Genomic DNA, 11,309 nt, shown 5'->3' with positions numbered 1-11,309 from the left:
ACCAGTGCAAAGAAAGTAAACCAGTATTTGTCAAAAACTGCCATGTGTTGAGAGAATGTTAAGAATTCAGCCAAAAATGGAAGTAGGTCAGTATTACTGAAAAATCACTGAATGTGCTCTTGGTAGAATATTTTGTAACATAAAATGTAATCCTATCTCTGACCCCACAATCATCTGGATTATATTGTAAAGAAGGCTATATGCCTTCTAATATATTGAACGCTTCAACACTTTAAGAGTAAAGCACTGTGCAGTTTAGACATTTGACAAGCCTCCAGATATTTCTACCTAAAGTAACATATTCAGCCTGAGCTTGTGTTTGGTGGAAAATAGTATCAAGTATGTGTCAGCATGAACAGTTTGTGTGTGTGCTATATTTTTGAAAACTAAAGTTGGTGCAAATGATCATTCAAACCTGTATTGGATACTTGCATCATGCATGTGGGTATCTAGACAGCACAAATACAGCCTGTTGTGCCCAAGTGTCTAAAATTGGATCAATGCCTTGTGCTACCGTGGCTAAATGTGTAAAACTCCCCGAACAAGGAGAATACTGTGTTTTAATAAATAGAGGTTATACATTGAGTTACTGGATATCACATGGAAACATGTGTACGAAACAACACATCGACACAATACTTGGTATTTTACTGCAATTCAGTGTCATTCAACCTTTGCATGTACTAAATGTCTTTCTCAGCCCTACACCCACCCTTTCCTGTCACCCGATTCCCCCACATACCCTGTTCACCTGTCTCTTACCTCAGCCCTTCCAGATTGTGTCTTGTGCTGCTGAAGTTTACTGGCCTTTCTACACCATCTCTGTCTGCTCAGCAGGTTTTGTCCGTCCTCATTACATTCAAATAAAAAGTTAACTGATGGAACTTGGAACTCAACCACAGTCTTCGCCTCGTCTTTCATTCAATATTTTTCTGTTTGCCATCACATGATATCTCTCTTTTACTTTGCCATAAAACACACACAACAAACACACCTCTTAGCCCTAAAGCTAGTGGATCTCTTGAGGATTGCTCTCCCCTCCCCACCCCCGGCCAGTTCAGTGGATGCTCTAAGTGCTCAGTAATAGCCAGCAATCAGCACAGATGGAGAGAAACCAACGTCTCGCCCTCAGGAAAGAAATATAAATAAATAAGATGAATAAATAAAAGCCCTGTGTCCTCACAACCACATATTGCATTGGGCATGTGTTTTATAATGAATATAGATTTAGAGGTTGAAATATTTATGGTGCATGGTGGGTGGTGTGAGGAGGGAGGGGGCTGCTGGTGGTTGGGATACTAATGGTGTGAAATCGCATCCCAAGTGAACGGAAATGAAAAAGGAAAATTCCTTTTGGTCCGGAAGCTTCGAAGCAATGTCCATTTGTGAAATCTCACCTGGGATTCTGTCAGTATGCTTTCAACAAAATGTCCTAAGATGATGTTTATTTTCCTGGTGTCACAAAGATAATCTTAGTTAAAGTATCATTACAGAACCAATGAGCTAGTTTGGTGGTTAGGAAAAGCACTCATGATGACTTCTTAATGATGACTGTATGACGTCACAAAACACCCCAGTGAGCATTTACTAAATGCCTAAACACTTGGTTTCCCCTGAAGTGCCCTTTACACCCCGATTACCTAATTTGCTCATATGAAGCCTGCACCTAACAGCCATAAATAGTAAAATCCTTCCATTGGTCAGTGGAAAGGCGTCTGGGGACACAGGCTGACGAAGAACAGCCCAAGGGCCAGATGAAGAATAACTGTGTAGACTGCTGCAAAGAGAGAACATATTGTCCCCGACAAGAAGAACAAACAGACTGATAAACAAGTGGCTCGGGCTGAGCAGGCGTTTTAGGGAAGCATGACAGAACAACAGAGAGAGAGAGAGGGAATAAAAACTGTACGTGGTCCGAGAGAGAGCATCAGAAGAGCTGAGCCGAGATGAGCGCACACTCCAAAAATAGTCACACTGACGCCTCAGGAAAGCTCTGAGACCCCCCCCCCCCTCCCCGCTCGCTTATATCGTTACCTAGGATCAGTCTCAAGATGCTTTGTGTCTGTGTTTATCAAAGCTGAGGGATGTAGCATCAGTATCAGTCAGTCTGAAATATTATTTGTGATGCTACACTACGTATATGCAGCAAATAAATAACGAGCAGGTTCGCTTCTTTTTTTCAGCGTGTTCACCCAGACTTTTTTTCTTACTTTTTTTTACTTAATCATCAATGTCATCTATGGAGGTCCGTGCTGAAGTGCCTTGTCCGAGTACAAACAAGGCTTCAAGTTGGTCTGGGTGAAACCAGTTCTTCTCTGCAGATCGTTCTGGCCTGTTTTGGTCAACTACGGAATCTCCAAAAACAGGCAACAATCACAAACAGTTTTTTTTTTCTTCCCTGGAACACTAGAGGTGGGCTTCACACAACAACATAGAAGTGAATTATTGCAGCTTTTCTGCAGTATATATCCAGAAGAAGCCGCCTTTCAATTTGACTGTGCTTCCATTTTAATTGACTTGTTCCAAATACAAAATAACAGCTCAACTGTTACCGACGATACTATTTTTGTACGACTTATTTATGTTCATCCTTCAAAAGCAACAGCGAGTCAACAATTTTAATATTCTAAAATAAAAGGAAGTAAAATTAGCTGTCCAAAGCTGTAAAAAGTAAAGATCAATAAATAAACTGAGGATTGCCTGCTGATTAAATGCCTTCCCACTGTTTAAAGCTGTGATTAAATAAACCTGGTTAACCTCTGAAAATGCATCACTCCGTTACACAACCTGACAGCTGAGTTGACATTAACTACTTCTACCCCGCGGCATTGACATTGTCTATCAATAATAATGTGCATGTCTCATAAAAGTGTCTCCCAGCTCTTGTGGCGATGACAAAGGAGTACGTCATCTGAGATCCCTCTTTTCAAAGCTGCACTTCTCCCGGCACTTTCACTACTTAAGAAGCATAAAGCTCGCTTGTTGTCAGACAGAAAAGTATTCCTGTCCTAAAGTAAATATTTTGTCCTGCATTTGAGGGGTGGTTTCAAACTTAAGTGTTTTAAAGTGTCATTTGGGGTTAGGGGGCTTGGATAAGTGCTGGAGAATATTTGAAAGAGGAAATTTCTGGAGACAGGCAGGATAAAAAGTTGATAGTCTATTGGGAGGGTTTAATAATGAAAAAAGAACATGTGATCTTGCTAGAGTTAAGTACACTTAGAAGTGCACTCTGAAGTGTTGTAGAAGAGATACCAGATGAGAAGTTGGGACGAGGAGGTGCCGGAAAGATGCTTAGCTCACTGCAGATCAGAATCTGGGTGGATTCTCTGTCGATCAAAGGAAACGGATATCCCTTTTGTAACTGAAATTAAGCAACCACATCTTCCCAGACATGATTAGCAACCTGTGTCATGAAGCACAGAGCGTTAATATTTCTACAGTCAAACATAAAAGCAGTTAATTTGAATGTATTCCACTCATAAGCAAGAATCACTGAGTGCTAGTGTTTGGATGTTATGATGGAGCAGAGTGAACAATTAACTGTGAGTGCATTCCACGCATGCATAAACATAACAATCAGTACACAAGTGTGTGTGTGTGTGTGTGTGTGTGTGTGTGTGTGTGTGTGTGTGTGTGTGTGTGTGTGTGTGTGTGTGTCTGCAATAGGCTGTGAGGACACATTTAGTTACAAAGCTATCTATGCAAGGACATTTTGCCTAGACCTCACAAATTCAAAGTGCTTTTTGAAGGTTAGGGTTGGAATTGGGTTTAGGGATAATAACACTTGGTTTAGGTTGTCCAAATGAATGGAAGTCAATGCAGTGTCCTAAGAAGAATAGCTGTGCAAACCAGTGTGTGTGTGTGTGTGTGTGTTGCCTCTCTCTGCCATCAGGAGGTTTTAATAGAGTAGTATATTCCTTTGCATTTTACATGACTCTAGGGCACACTGCACTCGCCTGTCTGCTCTGCTCAGATCAGACGCTCAAACTGGAGCACAGAATGCCAACTCACTCCGTGTGTGCTTTTACAGTATGTGTTCAGAGGCAAGAGTATCTCTGCACACTTCACGTGACCTTTTCCAAATGAATTTAGGATTAAAAGTTCCTGGATGCCACTCTTTTGTGTTCAAAATGATACCAATATCACAACCTTAAGTATCCACCGATATCCATAATCCAACAGAGTTGCTTTCAAATTTCAGAAAAATATGTTATGATATATGTTATGCTCCTATAAAGACGATATAAACAGCCCATAACATGACGCTTCTGCTGATTTTATTTACATTTTGTTTACAGTTTGTGCTTAGTAACGCATATATGTGATTTTTTTTTGTTTTTTATTAAATTGGACGTTTTTCTTTGATGATCTATTGATTTTTCACTAGTACCTGACTGTTTTACGATTCCCAACTAAGGACTGAATATCAGGATTACACCATTTGACCAATAATTTGGTTCTGATTAATACTTCCAGGGGTGCTCTGTGGACTTACTGTCAGTATTTTTGTTTGGTTGGCCCACCACGTCATTTGTTCAACATGTTCCTTTATGCAAAAGCAGGTATTTCCAGCAGGCTCAGTTGAAAATAACTAATATAGGCAGGAAAAATATTAGCATGTTAAAATGTAAAGGACATCTTTTTATTTTGATCTTAAAAGCAAACTTTTCCACAAATGAGGTGTAGAGGAAATTTCAGGCAGCAGAAGAGACCAGAACAGCTGCAGTAACAGATTAGATAGACCAACTTTTGGCAGCAGAAGTACGTGTCTCTCTGGCAGTGGCATCCACTTTTATGCAGTTCGTTTGTTTCTACAACACAGGGACAACATAGAGTACTAATTAGTAATATTTTCATTCCCGTTATCTTTTCTTTGAATAAATATCAAAAAGCCATGAAGGATAAAGGTATAAAGGCTGTTCCTGGAGATGTAAACTACAATCACATGGGCCATAGCAAATAAGAATCAGAATTGCCTTTATTGTCATTGTATGTTCATACAATGCTACTTTGTGGTGCAAACACAGGACATTAGATAAAACAGGATATACAAATGTATTGAAATAGCAAATGGTAAAAAATAATTAGCTTCATAATTTAAAATAACACGTCAATCCTTAATTCTGATAAAATATGATCTAATCTATGTTCTGCTGTATGCTAATGAGTCTAGCCTTGTTGAGCACAAAACAAATTTCACAAAGAGGACAATAAAGTATCTAAAACTGCTCTTACCAATGTACTGCAGCATGCAGATTCTACATGGTTTGCGGAGCAGTGAAAGCCACTCACGTTTCTGCACAAGAGAGCAGAGAACTGGACTGTATGACCAGAAATAGAGAAAGAGACCGAGAGACGGTTTAGACCACAGACGTTGCTCCAGAAGAAGGGGAACCACAAGACAGGAAAAATTGATTTTGTGTTATTAAGAGACACAATAAAGTTTAATCCACTCATCAGTGTGTAACTTGGAGATTCTCTTCGCTCTCACAAGGCACATTAGGAAGAAGACGGTTACATTAGAGTTGACTGGATTTTATAGAAATGCCAATAGACTTTTATGTTGCACCACGTTTGTGAGAATGTTCCAGTGTAGACACATACACACTGTGTATCCGGGGGCCCTGTACGTGTGCTGCTATGTGTTTCTCAGTGTGTGTGAGCATGTGTGTGCGTGTGTTTCTTTGAATTTAATGCAAATTTAATGAAACCTGTCCTGTGTCCCTGAAGAAAAGTGCCACCAAATCATCTTTGGCTCACTGACAGGGTGAGGGCAGACTATGAAATGATGAAACAGAGTCATTACTGGACTTTGGTATATAAAGATAAATTATAAAGATCATAAAGTAGCAGAGAAAACACACGGGGGCAATTATAGGGAAGACTGCACCTTTCAAAAATCTAAACTGCATGGAGGGTTAATTTTACTTAATGATGATGTGACTTGAGTTAATGGACGAGGATTGGAATGTTTCATTTTTGTTGAAAATCCCATAAAAGGACCAAAGCTAAACAAAATCATATGTGAAGCCAAAAACAACGGCTTGCACTGTTGCACTCTGGGACAGTGTGACTCTTGTGACTTTGGGCAAGAAGAAACACACACACAAAAAAAACTATTCATAAACACCGAGTACAAATGAACACATGCAGTAAATAAGCATGTTTCAACAAATTATTGATCTTTCATACATTAAATACGATTTATAGGTTAGGTTTTTTAAAGAATTACTTCACTGTTGTTCACGCTAATGTTTTCCTTGTTTCCCTTTATTGTATGAATGGTGGAGCGAGCATAATTGCTGATAAGGGATTAAAGCCTACACGGTGTATAAATCTCAGTGTCCCAAGTGACTGTGACTTAAAATAAATATTTATCATTATTAGTCATTTTTCTCCATATAAATTGTAGAAGCCTTTATGTTTCTGATTGAGTGCCACAGACAGGGTAGAGAGGACGGAAATTGTTGCTATTATAGACAATGAAAATTTAGTTTTTGGTATAAATATAAATAAACATCCTCCCAGTTTGACTTTGCAGCGTTGCTTGATATGGTAAAATCTCTGCGTGTTTTTCTCAACTGCAGTAAACAAGTTTGGCCACCTAAAAATATCTACACACAGCACTCTGTCATCTCTCCATCTTCACACTAAATTGAGTGGCTGAACACAACTGAATTCAGAGCCTAGGTCGAGTTATATTGATAAATATTAGATGTGGTACTTTTATTGCACAGAGCTTGTTGTGTTTGTTGTTGCAGAATTGCGCTGCCTGCACTTACACGGCAAACCAGGGGGCGAAATAAAGAAATTAGAGCGAAAAACACAGGCAGATAAGTAAACCAACAGAAATAGTTCATATACCACAAGAAGGAGGGGGAAACACAAGGGGATATAAATGCTGTTCGAACTTAAATACAGTCTGGATTTCACCTAAAGTGAGTCGTTTGCTCCTCTTTAGATCTCTAAAAAGCTTTTCAGCATTTTTCTTGATTTAAATCAATATTGCAAGGATGTTGTGAGGATACATAAATAAGTGAATACAATACATTTTGAGGCTAAAATGCTCTTATTGCGGCAGTTTTCGTGTATGCCCTCTGGCAGAGCAGAGAAACACGTGTCCCACAACAGAGTGGAAATGTGTGGGATAGACAAATTCAACATTTTGTATACGGAGAAATGGAAAATGAAGGCATCGGAGAAAACATGAGGAAGGAACTGAAATGTGTTCAATTGTAATATTTATTCATTTATTATCATTATTATTATTATTTTTTTTTTATCTTCCTTTTACTTGTCCTTTGTTCATCTCCAATCCTCCGGTTACAGACAAAGCGAGTGACTTCCTCTGTTCTTCACTAGATTTATTATGATTTAATAAGCCCTATGTGTGCATATGTGTGTGTTTGCAAATGTATTCGTTACCTAATTAGGACGTTTTCAGGACCAGTAGTCCTCATGGAGAAAAAAACCTGGTCCTAATGAAGGAATGTTAATTTATAAGGAACTGGTAAAGGGGTCAAGATATGAATTGTTGTTAGGTTAAGTTGAAGCATTAACTGGTGAGGGTTTAGGATTCCGGATAACGTTTTGTTTAGAGTTTTAAGGATAGTCAATGCAATGTCCTAAGAAGAATAGCTGCACAAACATGTATGTGTGTGTAGAGTGAGAGAACAAGGTAACAGTGAGAGAAAACGTGTGTCTTTGTCTCTTGATTTATGATGCTATATTGGTAATCAATATTGTTCTTTTAAGTCATTTAGATGCAGTGATTGATACTTGGAGTGGTCAACATATGGACTGGGAACTCGAGCTTGTCTGACCGTTCCCATATGGGTAACACTATCTGCGCTGCAACGAGTGCATTTATTGTTTGTGCTCAAGTGAATTAGCTGAAAATAAAAAGGAAAAATTAAAACCCACTTGTCAAAAAAATCTGAAGCCTTTTTAAGCAGGAATTTAAAGAAAAGTAAAAGAACCAAGAGGCCTCAAATGTAAAATGTGGTCGTCTTATCCTCTCGTTTGGCATTTTTCCGTTCCTACAGAGACTATGAAGTGCTGCACAGTTTAGTTTTAGGGAGCGTTTCTCTTGTCCCTCTTTCATGTGCAGGTTCGTTTGACAGGAGGGTTAGATGGAGATAAGAACATAGAGAGCCCCTCTCTTTGGTCGTCTGTCAGCAGACACAGACAAGACTCCCTCCGAGAGACATACTCCGGTCAGGCACGGGAAGAAAGGTAGCTATTTTGATTGAGCTTTGATTAAATGTTGTTAACGACGCAGAGAACTGGTTTGGCATTTTCCCCTAACATGGGCTTCAGGGGCCACGAACAAAGACTACAAAAAAAATGTGCTGCTTGTGCTTATAGAAAAACTCAGAAGTGAATTCAACTTTGTTTATTCTTGAAACGGGATCTTGGAATTATGTAAATGTTTTTTGTTTTTTTTAAGTTTTGTTGTTGGTTTATTTTCTTTTTTGGTTATTAAATGTGCAGATGGTCTTGGTTCCACTTTTTTTTTAATTTTAAAAAGGCAGACGCACAGGTAACATAAGGTCCGAGTGTCTTCACAGTAACCTCCTGTGAGGCTGATCCAAACTATCAGAAAGGAATGTTTCATCCAGGGCGATGAAAGACAACAACTACACTCATCTTATCAGCCCCTGGTGATCCAGGATGGATACTCAAAACCCTGCATGGGGGATCAGAGCAGACAAATAAAGCCATACATACCTGGAAAAAGCCACATTCTCTCTCTCTCACACACACACAATAATTCAAATAATGAGCAAACAAACTACTTATGTGGTTGATGACAGTTGAAATAGCCCTGCTGAGAAATAATCCACACAACCAATGACTCTGTTATGTCAAACTTAAAACCCTTCAGATTTTTTATGGTTTCTGATTGACCACTCAAAATATACATGGCTTTTGCCTGGTTATTTTTAACTTTGAAAATTCTGAGAAGAAAAACGAATTGAGAAGTTAAACCAATTTAGTTTATCTCAATTTATATATATAAAAATGTAGTATCTTGAAAAGTAGAATGGGAGGGAGGAGTTGTAGAAAACTACACTTTTGTAGTAACTGTTGCACTAACTAAATGCGTCCTAAATGTGATTATGGTGATGGTAAAAACCACCACCAATGTGATGGTAAAAACCAAAAACAGTGGAAAAAATAAGCTTTTAAAATAAAAACACACACAATTGTACTTAATGTATTGTGATTTGCATGTTAGTATTTAGTGTAAATCAAACATCATCTTCAATAAACAACACAAAGAGCTCACAAACATGCTCAACAAGTCGCTCAACCACATGTCCAATTGATTATTTTCGAGACTGAAACTGTAACAAAAAAGCCATTTGAACACAAACAGGCACGCAGACCCCGTGTATCGGATCTCACCGGCCTGTATTTCATGTCCAGTATTTGCACTGATTGCAATAGATTTCAGATGAGGATCAACACTTTGAAACCGAGTCTTTGACCTGAGGGCTGAGGAGAAGAGGGAGGAGGAAAGAGAAGCAGAGAGAAAGATGAAGAGAGAAGGAGAATCAAAGAAAATTATCAAAGAAAGATACAACAATAGAGTTATAGGTACTCCTTTTAAAAAAAAAAGAAAGGGAAAAAAAATCAGTAAAGATAAATCTGGATTCCACATTATGTCTGTGATGTAATAGGAGTAATAATAAAATAGCCTTGGCACATTCACGCGTACTTGTGTTTTCCTGTGTGCAATCTAAGAAAGATGTATTCATAACTAGGTCCTTCATAATCGAATCTGTGACTGATTTAGCCGTCTGCTGCCCAGGAGCCAGGGCCGGCGCTATGGGATACTGCATCCAACACTCTGCTTTCCCACATCAGGGATGGCGGGACACTGGGATACCCCCGCGTGGGGCCGGAGCTGGGTCGGAGCAAGCCAATCACCTTAGTCTAAACTGACGTGTCTGTTTAACACACACACGCACACACACTCCAGGTAGTGTGCGTGTCAAGAGTTTGGAGGCGATACTGCATCAGTAAGGATATGTTCTTTGGCCTGTGGTGTAGAATGTCGTCCCCGGAGGGGCTTGGGAGGTGTGTGTCTGTTTGATCTGATGTAAGTTTCTGTGACTATGAGAGATTGAGCGTTGCATGTTTTGGCATGTTTGCCAGCATGTAACAGAAACGAAAAAGGCTCTCAGAGATATATTTTACTGCACAGTAACGGTATATGTGAGCAGCCTGTAACACATTCACAGTCACACAAAGCACAATGAGGAAATACTCACTGGCAGTAATCCTCAGGCAATGAATTGAAATGGCTTTCCCCCTCAATGTCTGGACCATAATCATCACCATGATTTTCACGACTCGTCTTCAAATGTTCCTGGCCATTGCCTCTAGCATTCTTTTGTTTCTAAAATACAAAACCTCCCTCTGTTATTGGTTTAAAAATGTATATAAATGGTGTCATTTATAGTTTTAATTTCACCAAAAACTTGTCAAATTTGACAAAGTTTAGTTTGTAGTTACCGTGGAACAAGGGCCTTTCTGCATGAAGTTTGCATGTTGTCCTGTGTGTGTGTGTGTGTGTGTGTGTGTGTGTGTGTGTGTGTGTGTGTGGTGTGTGTGTGTGTGTGGTGTGTGTGTTGTGTGTGTGTGTGTGTGTGTGTGTGTGTGTGTGTGTGTGTGTGTGTGTGTGGGTTCTCTCCCGGCTCTCCGGCTTCCTCTCACAGTCCAATATCCTGCAATATGGGGATTAGGTAAATTGGTCACTCTAAATTAACCGTAGGTGTAAACGTGAGAATGAATGGTTGTTTGTCTTTATATGTGGCCCTGTGATGGACTGGCAAACTGTCCAGGGTGTACCCTGCCTATAGGCCCTCCAGTGGAGGATAAAGCGGTAGATAATATATATAATATGTGTTATATACACACACAACAGTGATGAATATTTTCAGTAATGACTCTACCAGAGACCTGTTTAACTTGCCTAAAACTGCAGAGTGATCAGTGAATTCAAGGGCGCAGGAGTTAAAGACCAAAAACCAACAGAAAAACATCCTAGGTCTGGGGGTCATGGTAACCAGGGGATACTGTTGTTCCCTGGATCTCTTGCCTCTCGCCCTCGGTAATGAATATGAGAGGCCTAATAGACCTCAGTCTGACCTCAAATAAGTGCTCCACGCTTGGAAACACGAATTGCCATCTTCAAAGTGCTGCCACTTCCTGAATGTTGCCCTTTCACTGAATGTGTGAAGAGCGTGTGTGTGTGTGTGTGTGTGTGTGTGTGTGTGTGTGTGTGTGTGTGTGTGTGT

Source organism: Microchirus variegatus (assembly GCF_963457635.1).
Source record: "Microchirus variegatus genome assembly, chromosome: 23".
In the NCBI taxonomy this organism is placed as follows: domain Eukaryota; kingdom Metazoa; phylum Chordata; class Actinopteri; order Pleuronectiformes; family Soleidae; genus Microchirus; species Microchirus variegatus.
Note: the sequence above shows the minus strand (reverse complement) of the source record.